The following is a 12,519-nucleotide window of genomic DNA, read 5'->3' as shown; positions in this document are numbered from 1 at the left end:
GATGGCACACCCGTCCTGTGAGAGCCCTGTGTGTGCACGCTGGTGGCACACCTGTCCTGTTAGACCTCTCCGTGTGCACACTGATGGCACACCCGCCCTGTGAGAGCCCTGTGTGTGCACACTGGTGGCACACCCGCCCTGTGAGAGCCCTGTGTGTGCACACTGGTGGCACACCTGTCCTGTTAGACCTCTCCGTGTGCACACTGATGGCACACCCGCCCTGTGAGAGCCCTGTGTGTGCACACTGATGGCACACCTGCCCTGTGAGAGCCCTGTGTGTGCACACTGATGAGAGCCCTGTGTGCACACTGATGGCACACCCGCCCTGTGAGACCCCTGTGTGTGCACATTGGTGGCACACCCGTCCTGTGAGAGCCCTGTGTGTGCACACTGATGGCACACCTGCCCTGTAAGAGCCCTGTGTGTGCACGCTGGTGGCACACCTGTCCTGTTAGACCTCTCCGTGTGCACACTGATGGCACACCCGCCCTGTGAGAGCCCTGTGTGTGCACACTGGTGGCACACCCGCCCTGTGAGAGCCCTGTGTGTGCACACTGGTGGCACACCTGTCCTGTTAGACCTCTCCGTGTGCACTTGCCTAGCAAGTGCAATGTCCAGGGTTTGATCCCCAGGAACCAGAAAGAAAAGACCAAACCCCCACCCCCACCCCAAACGCACATCGTCCTGTGTGGTGATTTCTTTGCCAAGAGGGCTCCGCCTGCCATTCTGGGGCTGTGAGCTCGACACAGAGAAGCTGGGCAGACAGACATTCCTAAGCCGCCCCGGAGGACCAAAGAGGCAGCCGGAGGCAGGCGATGGGCCGGGCCTGGGCAGGCGGGCAGGCAGGCAGGCAGGCCGAGCTGGTCCTACCCACCTCCCGCGTGCGTCCCGCGGGGGCTGAGGAAGCAGGAAGGGGCCCCTGCCCATGGGGGCCGCGCTTAGGCCTCTCGCCCCTGTTTGGACGCCTAAGAACCTGTGGGATATAACCCAGTCTTCGGAGCGTCCTGGGAAGGAGCAGGAAATGCTTATGCAGAAGAAGGAGGCTGCTGAGCTCCCACGCTTCAAGCCAGTAGCCCTGGCCACACAGGAGGCTGAGGGCAAGAAGACCATCATTTGGAGCCATTGAGAAAAGCCCCCGAGACTCTGCCTCCAAGATAACAGCAACACAAAAACCCAGGCTGGAGGGGCAGAGCTCAAGGGCGGAAGAGCTGCAGAGCCAGCAAGTCAAGTTGAGCAAGGGAGACCCTGAGTTCAAACCTTGGTATGGAAGGGAGGGAGGGAGGGAGCGAGGGAGGGAGACCAAATATCTCATAGCTCATGAACCACAAGTAAACCAAGAAACACATTATTTAATCACTGTTATCTGGAGAAGGCCACATTCCCAGCCCTGTTTGTTTGTTTGTTTGTTTAATGTACTCAAATCCTGCTCAACTTTTCCCTGCTGTTCTTAGTTGAAGATTCTCTAATAAACAAAACAAAGCTGGGTGCTGGTGGCTCACACCTGTGATCCTAGCTACGCAGGAGGCGGACATCTGAGGGCGATGGTTAAAAGCCAGCCCAGGCTGAAAAGCCTGTGAGACTCTGGCCTTCAAATAACCACCGCCAAGCTGAAAGTGGAGGTGTGGCTCAAGGGTAGAGCCCCCGCTTTGAGTAGCCTGGCCCTGAGTCCCAGCCCCAGTATAAGGCACACACATGCGCACCAAGTCAGGGGTAGGTCCTGGTGTGGTGGCAGGAGGGCCCCACCATGGGCCTGGAGCCCCTCTGGGCTGCACACAGAGGCGCTCTTGAGCCCTCCCTCCCATGCCAGGGCCGCCCTCGCCCAGCCGGTAGGACGGGAGGGAGCCGGCTATGATCACGTTCCTCCTATAACGACCCCAAGCAAATCTTTGCAATTTTCATTTTGCTGAGAGTCAATATAATCAGTGCCCTGTTGTTGGCTCCCACTTTAATCCACAATCACTCATTAAGTTGAGAGCCGCAGGCGTGGGTGGGTGACTGTGGGCCGAGCCGGGGGTGCGGAGGCCGAGGCAGAGTCCAGATGGGCGGAAGCTGCTGCCCTCGTTCCGCGCTGGGCACCGATTTGGAACGCTGAGCTGCTTCTCGGCACATTAGACATATTAAAAGCAGCCCGCACTCCGGGAGGGGCGCGGTCGGGAGAGGCACTTCCCAGATGCCCGGGCACAGGCCTGGGCAGCAGAACGGCAGATGGCAGGCCGAAGCGGAGACCTGTTCCACACAGAGACCGCCCCGCAAGGCTCCGTCCGGCAGAGCTGCCGGCCGGGACTCTGCGGTCCCTGCCGAGCAGCCCTGGCTAGAGGTCAGAGTTCCCCGGCTCCGGGCCAGCCTGGGCGGTGGTGGCCCGAGGGGAGTCAGAGGGTGGCGAGGGGGAGTCCCGGCTGCCGGGGCCACGAGGGCCTGGAGTTCCGGGAGTCCATGACGCCAGGTCCCCCCTGAGGTCTGAGCGCACCCTTCGCAGCACGTTCCTTCACGGCTGCGGCCGAGCCGGGGGCCCGAGCCGCCTTCGGCCGCGTGGGAACGCCATGGCGTCGGGGCTGCTGCGGTCCGGGCCTCTCCCGGCTGCCGGGCGCCCGGCTTCCTCACCACCGGCCGGCTCCCACTCCGGGAGGTGTCTTTTCTGCAGGGCTGACAAGACCCAGCGGAGAGCTGGGCCCAGACTGCCAGTCCCCTGACAGCCCAGGGCCCCAGGAAGGGGACTCGGGGCGAGGAGGGGCCCCCTGCCTGAACGAGAACCGGACAGACTCCACCTGGGTCAGGCCCCGCGGTGGCAGGACGGGCGCGTCTGCAAGGAAAGCCATGGTTCTGAGGCCCTGGGGTCGGCCTGCCGGCCCCTCCCAGGGCTGCTCCACCTTGTGAGATCAAGAAAGGACATCTGGGTGAGGACCGCAAGCAGAGCCAGTCCCCATCCTGGGCTCGGGGACCGCTCAGCCCCAGGGGCCTGGGCCTCATCGCCACCGTCTGGCTTGCACACGTGGTGGACTCCAGAGCCACGTGAGTCCATGGGTCCTTGCAGCAGCCCAGGAGGACACGCGTGCGGCCACCTTTCCCAGAGGCGAAGGCCAGGGCGATGCCCCTGCAGCCAAGCCCCGCCACAGGCAGAGTCCACGCTGCCTTGCCGGGCCCGCCGGCAGGAGGTAGAAGATGCCAGCCCAGCCCGGAGGGCCCGCGCCAGGGTCGAGTGCGATGAGGCGCCCACAGGAGGAAGGCCACGGGCCACCGCCGGAGCTAGCGGGAGCCGACGGGCCCTTGGGTTCCCGTCTCCCCAGGGGCCTCCACGCGGCCACACGTACCCAGCAGCCAATGGTCAGCCCAAGATTCTAGAACACCCCTGAGCACACAGGGAGTTCAGCCTGGTGTTCACGGCAAATTCTTTCTTTTTCCAAGATATACCTGGCACCCTCTCCGTCTCCCTCAACACCTGGGGCCTTCTCTCTTTCCCTTTCCCTCAGGGTCTGGGGAGACGGGCCTCTGGCTTTGCGGGGGTCCTGGTCCACGTCCACCCTGTTCGGGAGGGATCGGGGGCCTCTGTCTAGGCCTCTGGGAGCACAGGAGGCTGTTTGCCAGGAAGCAGTTAATATGTGGCAAGCAGATCTAGGAGCCAGTGCTGGGCCTGCACTCGGGCCGGGCGCAGAGCTAGGAGCCAGTGCTGGGCTTCTCCCCGCAGGCTGCACTCGGGCCCGGGCAGGCCCAGCAGGTGCGTGTTGACGGCGCTCTCTTTGTGCCCGGCCAGCTCCCGGCCTCCTGGGTCCACTTGGGCTCCATGATGGATCCGGCTCTGTGGAGTGTCAGGCCAGGCGGCAGCGACAGATGGACGCACGCTTCAAACCACGGTGTTCCGAGGCTGCACAAAGGAGCCCGGGATGTTTTTAATATCGCACGCTCGCCTCGGGCAAGCTTTCAATCCCCCTCTACCCGAGGCTCTGGCTTTTCATCCGGCAAACGCCCTAAGCATTTTGTCAACTTGGACATCTGGCCACACGTTTAAAATCTTTCCTTTGCTGAAATATTTAGTGGTGTGGCAGGCGCTCAGCTGGAGACGCGCGTGGCCGTGGCAGAGGCGCACCCCCAGCCGGTGTAGGACAGAATCACAAGCACTCGCCGGCGAGCAGGGCCCCCGGCCGGAGCGGCAGGGCCAGCCCTTCTCTGCGTGGGTCAGAAGGTGCTGCACGCGGGCCCCGTCTCCTCGGACACCTCAGGGAGAGAATCCAGAGGACAAGAGAATCTTGGGGAGACCGCTCGAACAAACACGTGTGTCCGCGCGCTCGGGGCTGCACACCCTTCACGGGAGCGCTGGGCCCGCATGCCAGCTAGCGAGCGGCCGGCCGCAGAGGGGCCACACGTGGCCGGGAGCCCTCAGGCATGGAAAGAACAAACACAGCCGCATGCTGCAGTGTGGCGGGGCACACTCACACACACACACACACACACACACACTCACACACACACACACACACAGTGCTCAGCGGCAGAAGGCAGGCATGAAGGGCACGCGTTCGAGCATTCCATTTCCACGCCACCCCGCTGAGAGCAAGGTGAGGGGGGACAGAGTGGAGCATGTCTGCCGGGGCGCCGTCCACCAGACGGTGGTGGGAAAGGAAGGCGGGCTTCCCGGGAGCGGTGCCCCGGGGTGGAGAGGGCGGGGACTTCGGTGCCCGTGGGTCTCGCTGGAGTGGTGTGGGAGGCCTGGGCCCGGGCTTCGCTGGGGGGCTTGGTGGGGGGCTGTGGTGGGAAGAGGGGGGATGGAAGAGCAGCTCAGAGTGGTGACTGGAAACCGTCCTTGCGCATGCGCCGGTGCCCTCCACACAGCCCGGCCCGGGACTCCGCGGGGGGGGGGGGCCGCTTGCCCTGCCAGGCCCCCGCTTCCGGAACCACGCGTGCCTGCCGGGAACCTGCCCACTGCTCAGTGAGGAGCCAGGGGCTCGGGGGGCCCCGGGCCAAGTGTGCGACCATGAGGGGCAGACGAGGCCGCAGGGCCGGGCTTGGGTCTGCAGACCCGGCCGAGCCTCCACAGCCGTGGGAAAGAAAGGGTCCGGAGCAGGGAGGGGAGAGGCCCAGGGAGAGCTGACGGCGGGCCTGGCCCTGGGGGGATGGCAGCGGGGGGGGGGGGGGCGGCACCCCCTCCCCAGGCGCCGGCTCCCGCTGCGCGCGGGCCCCGCTCACCATCCTCTCGATGGAGGAGGCGTCCAGGTCCCCGCCAAGGAGGGCGCAGGGACACCCCAGTCCCATCCCGAGACGGCTGTGGGGACTGGCTCCCGTGGCGCCGCCCACCCATCCTCCGCCCACCCCCCCCCCCCCGCCCGCCTCCCCGGCTTTGTGTGGAGCTGCCTGTGTCCGGTCCCTGGAGCCCCCCGGTGGGCCCGCCGTCCCCGCCCCCACCCCCGTGGCACCCAGGTCCACGCTGCAGATCTGGGCTCTGTTGTTCCCTTCCCTTCAGATGTTCCGCAGCATGAATATTCTTATTTTTTATTTAAAACTAATTTGGAGTTCTCACTCTCCAAGGGGCTTCTAATCACCAAAAAGTGCCTACGGCAAGCGCTGATTGACAGGCCAACGTGGCCACTTCTGAGGAACAAATTGGCCATTGGCAGAGCCACCTACAAAGGCAGCGCTAAGTGCTTGTTATTTATGAGCGATTAGGAAACCGCGTTCAGCAGCTGCTTCCCACATGGGCAAAACACCTGTCAGACATCAGCGAGCCATAAAACGACGCGCAGGCCGCGTTACTTTGTTTAGAAAGTCATTAAAATTAAATGTCAGCTAAAACTTAGGAAAACATTTATTCTTCAAACCCCTTTGAATCTTGCCCAAGAGCAAACACGCACCCTTGCTGTACAGGGTGGAGGTATGGGGTGCGGGGTGCGGGGCGGAGGCGTGGGGTGCAGGGTACAGGGTAAATGGAGGTGCAGTGGGCACAGGGTGGATGGAGGTGCGGGGTGGATGGAGGTGTGGGGTGTGGGGTGGATGGAGGTGTGGGGTGGATGGAGGTGTGGGGTGGATGGAGGTGTGGGGTGTGGGGTGGATGGAGGTGTGGGGTGGATGGAGGTGTGGGGTGGATGGAGGTGTGGGGTGGATGGAGGTGTGGGGTGGATGGAGGTGTGGGGTGGATGGAGGTGTGAGGTGTGGGGTGGATGGAGGTGCGGGGTGGGGGTGGATGGAGGTGTGGGGTGTGGGGTGGATGGAGGTGTGGGGTGTGGGGTGGATGGAGGTGCGGGGTGCATGGAGGTGCAGGTTGGTGCAGAGCAAGGGAGGCGCGATCCATCCCGGAGCCTCCTAGGAGCCTGGCTGGCTGGGCTCGGCCTCTGAGGTGCAGCCTGGGCAGTGCCCCTCCTCCCCCCCACTTTCCTGCAAGAAGACAAAGCTCTAAGGTAGCCAGGCAGGGAGTCCCACCCCAGCGGGGCGGGCGGACCGGCAGCCCTGTGTGCCCCCCTTCCCCCCCCCCCCCCCGCAGCCCCAGCCTCACTGACAGGGATGGGACTCGGTGGCGCTCCCCACCCCAGGAGCTGCTGCAGCCCCTCTGGGAGAGGTGGGGAAGCAGCCAATTAAGCCAATTCAGGAGACAGCTCATGACAGACACTCCACAGGCCGGGGGTGGGGTCGAGGGCGCCAGGCGGGGGGGGGGGGGGCGCACAACTCATCAAGGAGCCAAAGCAGGGCCAGGCCAGTTCAGAGGGGGTCTCCTCACCCGAAGGTTGAGACAAGTGTCCACCATCTGTCTCCCCCCCACCGTCGGGGCTGGATGGAGCCTGGCCTCGGGCCACTGGCTCTGCACAATCTGCTGAACGTGGGCTGAAGGCGGGGGTGGGAGGGGCAGGACCCACCACGGGCGAGACCTGCCGCCGCGCAGGCCCGCCGCACCGGAGCAGGGAGGAGACCCCGCCGAGGGAGCCGAGCCCCGACCACCAAGGACAGGGAAAGCCCAGGGTGTGCCAGCGAGGCAGGAGGGCGGCCTGCCCACGACCGGCGGCTGACTGGGGCCCCAGAACACTGCTCCTGGCTCCATTTTTTGTTTTTTATTTCTGTGCTTAGCGTTCCAGTGCTTTGAGTTTGGCTCAAGGGCCACATTGCTATCCATTAAGGCTGATGGGCAACAGTGAGACTCTAAACGGACCCAGATGCGGGCACAGAGGCACCACGACAGCAAAGAGCCAGAACATGTCGCCAAAACAACACAGAAACAGCCCTGGTGAACATCCCCTCAGCCGATGAAGTGCAGACATGGGTCAGACGCCCGTCGGGGGCCATCTCGACTGCCCAGCGGTCTGCAGAAAACACCCAGGCCAAGTGTCCTGTCACCATGCGCATGGACCACGGAAGGAGGCCAGCCCACCCGCGTCGTCTGCAGACAAGTCTCGGAGGACGAGGTGACTGGACTTCCCCGCGTGGCCTGGGCGACCAGGGACGCCGGGGGAGGAGGAGCCTGGCCCGCTCCTGGACACGCTGACATCAGAGACATAGGGTGACTGGGGTGCTGGCGGTGGCTGTCCCTGTCCCTGTCCCCAAGTTGAAGGGGCCAGAGGAAGGGGATGCCAGAGGCCCCCATGCCCAAATGACCCCACTGAACACCCTCTCGTCTCCGTGCAGGAGCATCGCCGGGGAAGGGTGAGGGCTGGGCCCCAGAGGGGTGAGCCCCCCTCACAGTCCGCTCCTGCGACGGACAGGGGAGCTGAGGGAAGGGACCCCGGGGCTCAGCTGAGCCCAGGTAACTTGGTGGTGCAGCCCTGGGCTCCTCCCCGCACGGCGCTGGGTGACGCTTGAGCAGAAGGCACAGGCAGTCTGCCTGGGGAGCAGGCCAGACGCACAGGCGTCGTGCTGGGGTGGTCCTTGTTCCCGCCGTCTCTACAGCCTCTGACTCGAGAGGGATGGCCAGCCACTGCAGGGAAGTTCCTGGAGGCGACAGCCATAGAAGTGACATCTGGAAACTGGAAAGAGACAAGGCAAGCCGGGCCCAGAAGGAGCGTTAGCTAGGTCACCCTGGACCACGATTCAGTTTATGCTTCTTGTATAGCCGGGATGACCAGCACACACTGAGCCTAACGTTACTATTGGCTGAGATGGGATCTTCCGCATTTTCTTTCTTTCTTTTCTTTTTTGGCCTGGGCTGGCCACAAAGTGCAGTCCTTCCAAGTTCAGCCTCTTCAATAGCTAGGATTACAGGCACAAGCCACTATGCCTGGCTTGATTACCATTTTTAGCAAACAATTTCATGGCATTTGATGCATTACAATGTTGTGCAACCATCACCTCTGTCTAGTTCCAAAACACGTTCATTACCCAAGCACTCGAAGCAGCCCCTCCCTGCCTCACCCTCCTCTCTGCTCACCACCAGTCTGCTCTCTCTCGCTCTCGCACTCTCGCTCTCTCGTCTGTTTGGACACTTGTGCAAGATGAACCCAACTGTGCCCAGTGGGCGGAGGGCATGGGTTCCCCCATGTTCTAGCAGGTATCAGGACTTCTGTGCCGCTAAGCCAGGGCAATTCGCTGCTGCCCACTCACCTGCCGACCGACACTTAGGCTCGTGTGCGTGGCATGACCCGTGTTGGCTTGGGTCTCCATTGTCATTTCTCTTGGGTGGACACTAGCGGTGCACCTGCTGGGTCGTTAACCTCTGGGGCACGGCCAGGCAGTTATGCACTTGACCTTGGCCCGTGGTTCCTGAGGCAGAGGCCTCTCTGAGTCCTCACCAGCACGTCCTCATGGGTGGGAAGGTGTGGCTTGCACTGCCCTGAGGCTGCTGCCCCGGCCCCTCCTCCTGGGGGGCCCGGGCTGTCTCGTTCCTCGGCACTGCCCACCACGGGGGCAGAGAGCGGCTGGGCAATTCTCTTCTCTAGCATTGAGACCGTCAGGCCCCAGAGCTGAGTGGTGCCTCTGGAGCTCCGCGTGGCTGGGGACACGCAAACCGCACGGAGCCCACCCTGGGGCCAGGAGGGGTGTCCCAGGGAGATTTAGAGCTTTGCTGCCTTTCAGGGCCGCCCCAGTCGAGGCTGAGGAGGACGGGCCTTTGCTCCTAGGAAGGGGCCCCAGCAGTGAGCCATCGGCTGCTAGGCCCCCCATGACATCCCTAGTGGGGCAAGGGCAGCAGGAAGCCATGGCTCAGCCACAGGGAAGGCTCCACCCCGGCTTCTCAGTGTGGCTTTGTCTGAGGACGCCTTCGCGGAGATCAAGTTCTATTTGGTGATTACAGCGGAGCCTAACCCAGCAGGCCTGGTGTTTCCCTGAGAACCTTAAGACAGGCCTGAGGACCCAGGGGCTGACGCTGCCTCCAGGCCACGGGAGAGGCCTCAGGAGGGACTACCCGGCCCTGTGCTGTCCCAGGACCTCAGCCTCTAGGACTGAGAGGGACAGAACGGGTTGCTGAGGTAGCTGATGGGGCCGTGGAGTGAACAGAAGTGACTGCAGACCCAGCTCGCCACGCCCCAGGGCGTTCCCTGCAGCTCGCCACGCCCCGGGGGCGTCCCCATGCAGCTCGCCACGCCCCGGGGGCGTTTCCGTGCAGCTCGCCACGCCCTGGGGCTGCCCCATGCAGCTTGCCACGCCCAGGGGGCATTCCCGTGCAGCTCGCCACGCCCCGGGGGCGTTCCTATGCAGCTCACCACGCCCCGGGGGCATTCCCATGCAGCTCACCACGCCCCAGGGGCGTTCCCATGCAGCTCACCACGCCCCAGGGTGTTCCTATGCAGCTCGCCACACCCCAGGGGCGTCCCCGTGCAGCTCGCCACGCCTGGGGGCGTTCCCGTGCAGCTCGCCACGCCCCAGGGGCGTCCCCGTGCAGCTTGCCACGCCCCGGGGGCGTCCCCGTGCAGCTTGCCACGCCCCGGGGGCGTCCCCGTGCAGCTTGCCACGCCCCGGGGGCGTCCCCGTGCAGCTTGCCACGCCCCGGGGGCGTCCCCGTGCAGCTTGCCACGCCCCAGGGGCGTCCCCGTGCAGCTCGCCACGCCCCGGGGGCGTTCCCGTGCAGCTCGCCACGCCCCGGGGGCGTCCCCGTGCAGCTCGCCACGCCCCAGGGCGTTCCCGTGCAGCTCGCCACGCCCCAGGGCGTTCCCGTGCAGCTCGCCACGCCCCAGGGCGTTCCCGTGCAGCTCGCCACGCCCCAGGGCGTTCCTGTGCAGCTCGCCACGCCCCGGGGGCGGTCCCCTGAAGCTCGCCACGCCCCGGGGGCGTTCCCGTGCAGCTCGCCACGCCCCAGGGCGTTCCCCTGCAGCTCGCCATGCTCCGGGGGCGTTCCCCTGCAGCTCGCCATGCCCTGGGGCTTCCCCGTGCGGCTCGCCACGCCCCAGGGGCGTCCCCGTGCAGCTCGCCACGCCCCGGGGCGTTCCCGTGCAGCTTGCCACGCCCTGGGGGCGTCCCCGTGCAGCTCGCCACGCCCCGGGGGCGTCCCCGTGCAGCTCACTGGGGGCATTCCCAGGGAAGGGAAGGGGAAAGGGGAAAGGGGAAAGGGAAGAGGAAAGGGGAGGGGAGGGGAGGGGAGGGGAGGGGGAAGGGAAGAGGGAAGGGAAGGGAAGGGATCCAGTCTGCTGTCTGCACCCAGTTCTCCCAGCCTGAGGAATGAGGGAGCACTTGCAGGCTGGAGGAGGGTGATTAATGTTAAGTAAATTAAGTAATGCAATTGGACACGCTGTATTTTATGTCATGTGACTCTAGCATGTTTAGTGGCATCTTGATTGTTGTGTGACCTTCGCATAGACACTAATGACTAAAGGCTGTTTGCTAACGCAGTTCTGAAAGCAAGCTGCCCACCTCGGAAAGGTGGACCTCGGCTCCTTCCACATCGCACTGTGAGCAGAGGCCATCCACACACAGTGAGGCTGGGCTGGGAGCACGGGCCAGCGCCGCCCGGCACTCACCCCAGCTCCCCCTCCTCCGGGGGGTCCTCCGAAGAGGCCTTTCACCAAGGCAGCAGCTTCCTGTCCCTCCTGGCCCGCCTACCCAGCTCCAGCTCAGATGCCCGTCTCCCAGAGCCCTGGCTGGGCGACACCCTCCTCCCCTCTGGGCACCGTAGACACCCGCCACAGGCCACGGGGACCACCTTCTCCGTCCCCTCCGCACTGCGCGGTCTGAGATGGGCACAGGGAGGTGGCTTGTCAGAGGGATGGGCGGAGCCTCCTCCAGGGTGCCACAGTGGCCTGGGGCTGGGGACCTGCGCCACACACCCTTCAAGTCCTTCAGTGAGAAGCTGCTTGGGAACGCCCTGCTGAGCTCCAGCGCCGCTCTCAGGACAAAGGAGGGCTCAGGGACAGGGCAGACCCACCCGTGAGGCTCTGCCTCCCCCCTCAGGCCGGCTCCCGGGGGTCCCCTCAGCCCTGGGATGGGGCCCCTGCGGGTGCTGGGTGGGGAGTACACGAGGTGCTCCCCCTCAGTCCCTGGGACGGGCCCGGCGGGTGCTGGCACAAGATCCAGACATCAGCCTCCCTGTTAGCTTCTTTGAAAGTCAGGGATGTCTTTTGTATTCCAAAGGCCAAAGGGCCAAGCTTGCCTTTAATTAAAATGCACGTCCTTTAATTAAAGGCCCCATAACACATGAAGGGCATTCACTGAAATAGGATGTGTGACATAGTCATTACCCTGCTGTTAATTACTAATTAATGAAGCTATTTCAATTAATAGCTTCCCCACCGCTACTCCCCCGAGACAGTCGCCGTGCTGGGGTCTGTCCCCAGATCACAGGCAGTGGCTGTGTGTCTGCGTCTCCCGTGTTGAATATTCATGACTCTTTTCAATTAAACATAATAAAGTAAATCCCAAATCCCATCCGAAGCATCCATCTCTCCACCTCACAGACATCTCCCCTCCCTGCGCTGCCTGGCAGGTACCAGAGGAGGTGACAGTGAAGGCGCCCCCTCCCCCCCCCCACGGGGGCAGACAGGGGTGGGGCGTGGCCAGGGCCAAAGCGCAGCCCTGGGGCGGAGTCTGCACCCAGGAGCCCAGGAGAAGTGGGGACTCAGGACCCTGTTGTCCTATAGCTGAAGGACAATGGCTGAGAAATGGAGTGGGGGACATTAACATACTAATTACGAATATTAAGCAGTCATTAAAGAGCCTGCTTTGGAGAAATGACGGAGGAGTGTCACTTAGGGTGACCCGGAGGGAGCACTGTGTATCCGAGCAGGACATGCCAGGTCCCGGGGCCTGGGGACGGGCAGGGAGGCAGGGAGCCCGAGCAGGCACAGCCCGGCGGGAGGGACATGCAGGTGGGCAGACAGGAAGTAAGAGGACTCGGGGCGGTCAGCGGGCTGACGGGAGGCAGGGAAAGGCGTCCCCTCAGCACTCCCCAGCGAGAAGCCAGCCACAGGTAGCTCAGAAGTCACAAAGGCTGCAGGCAGCCTTGGAATCTGTGCGTCAAGCCGGACGGGGCTGCAGCCCCCGAGGGAGGCCAGTCCCCCCAAGGTCAGTGCCACAGGGCCTGGCTTGCCTTGGCCCGCCTCTCCGTCGTGGGCCCAGAGCCCGTGCCTGACTCCACCCCTCACCCAGGCCCACGGGGACCAGAGCCGCCCTCAGACAGGGCTA

Source organism: Perognathus longimembris, chromosome 6 (genome assembly GCF_023159225.1).
Source record: "Perognathus longimembris pacificus isolate PPM17 chromosome 6, ASM2315922v1, whole genome shotgun sequence".
NCBI classification, from domain to species: Eukaryota; Metazoa; Chordata; class Mammalia; order Rodentia; family Heteromyidae; genus Perognathus; species Perognathus longimembris.
Note: the sequence above shows the minus strand (reverse complement) of the source record.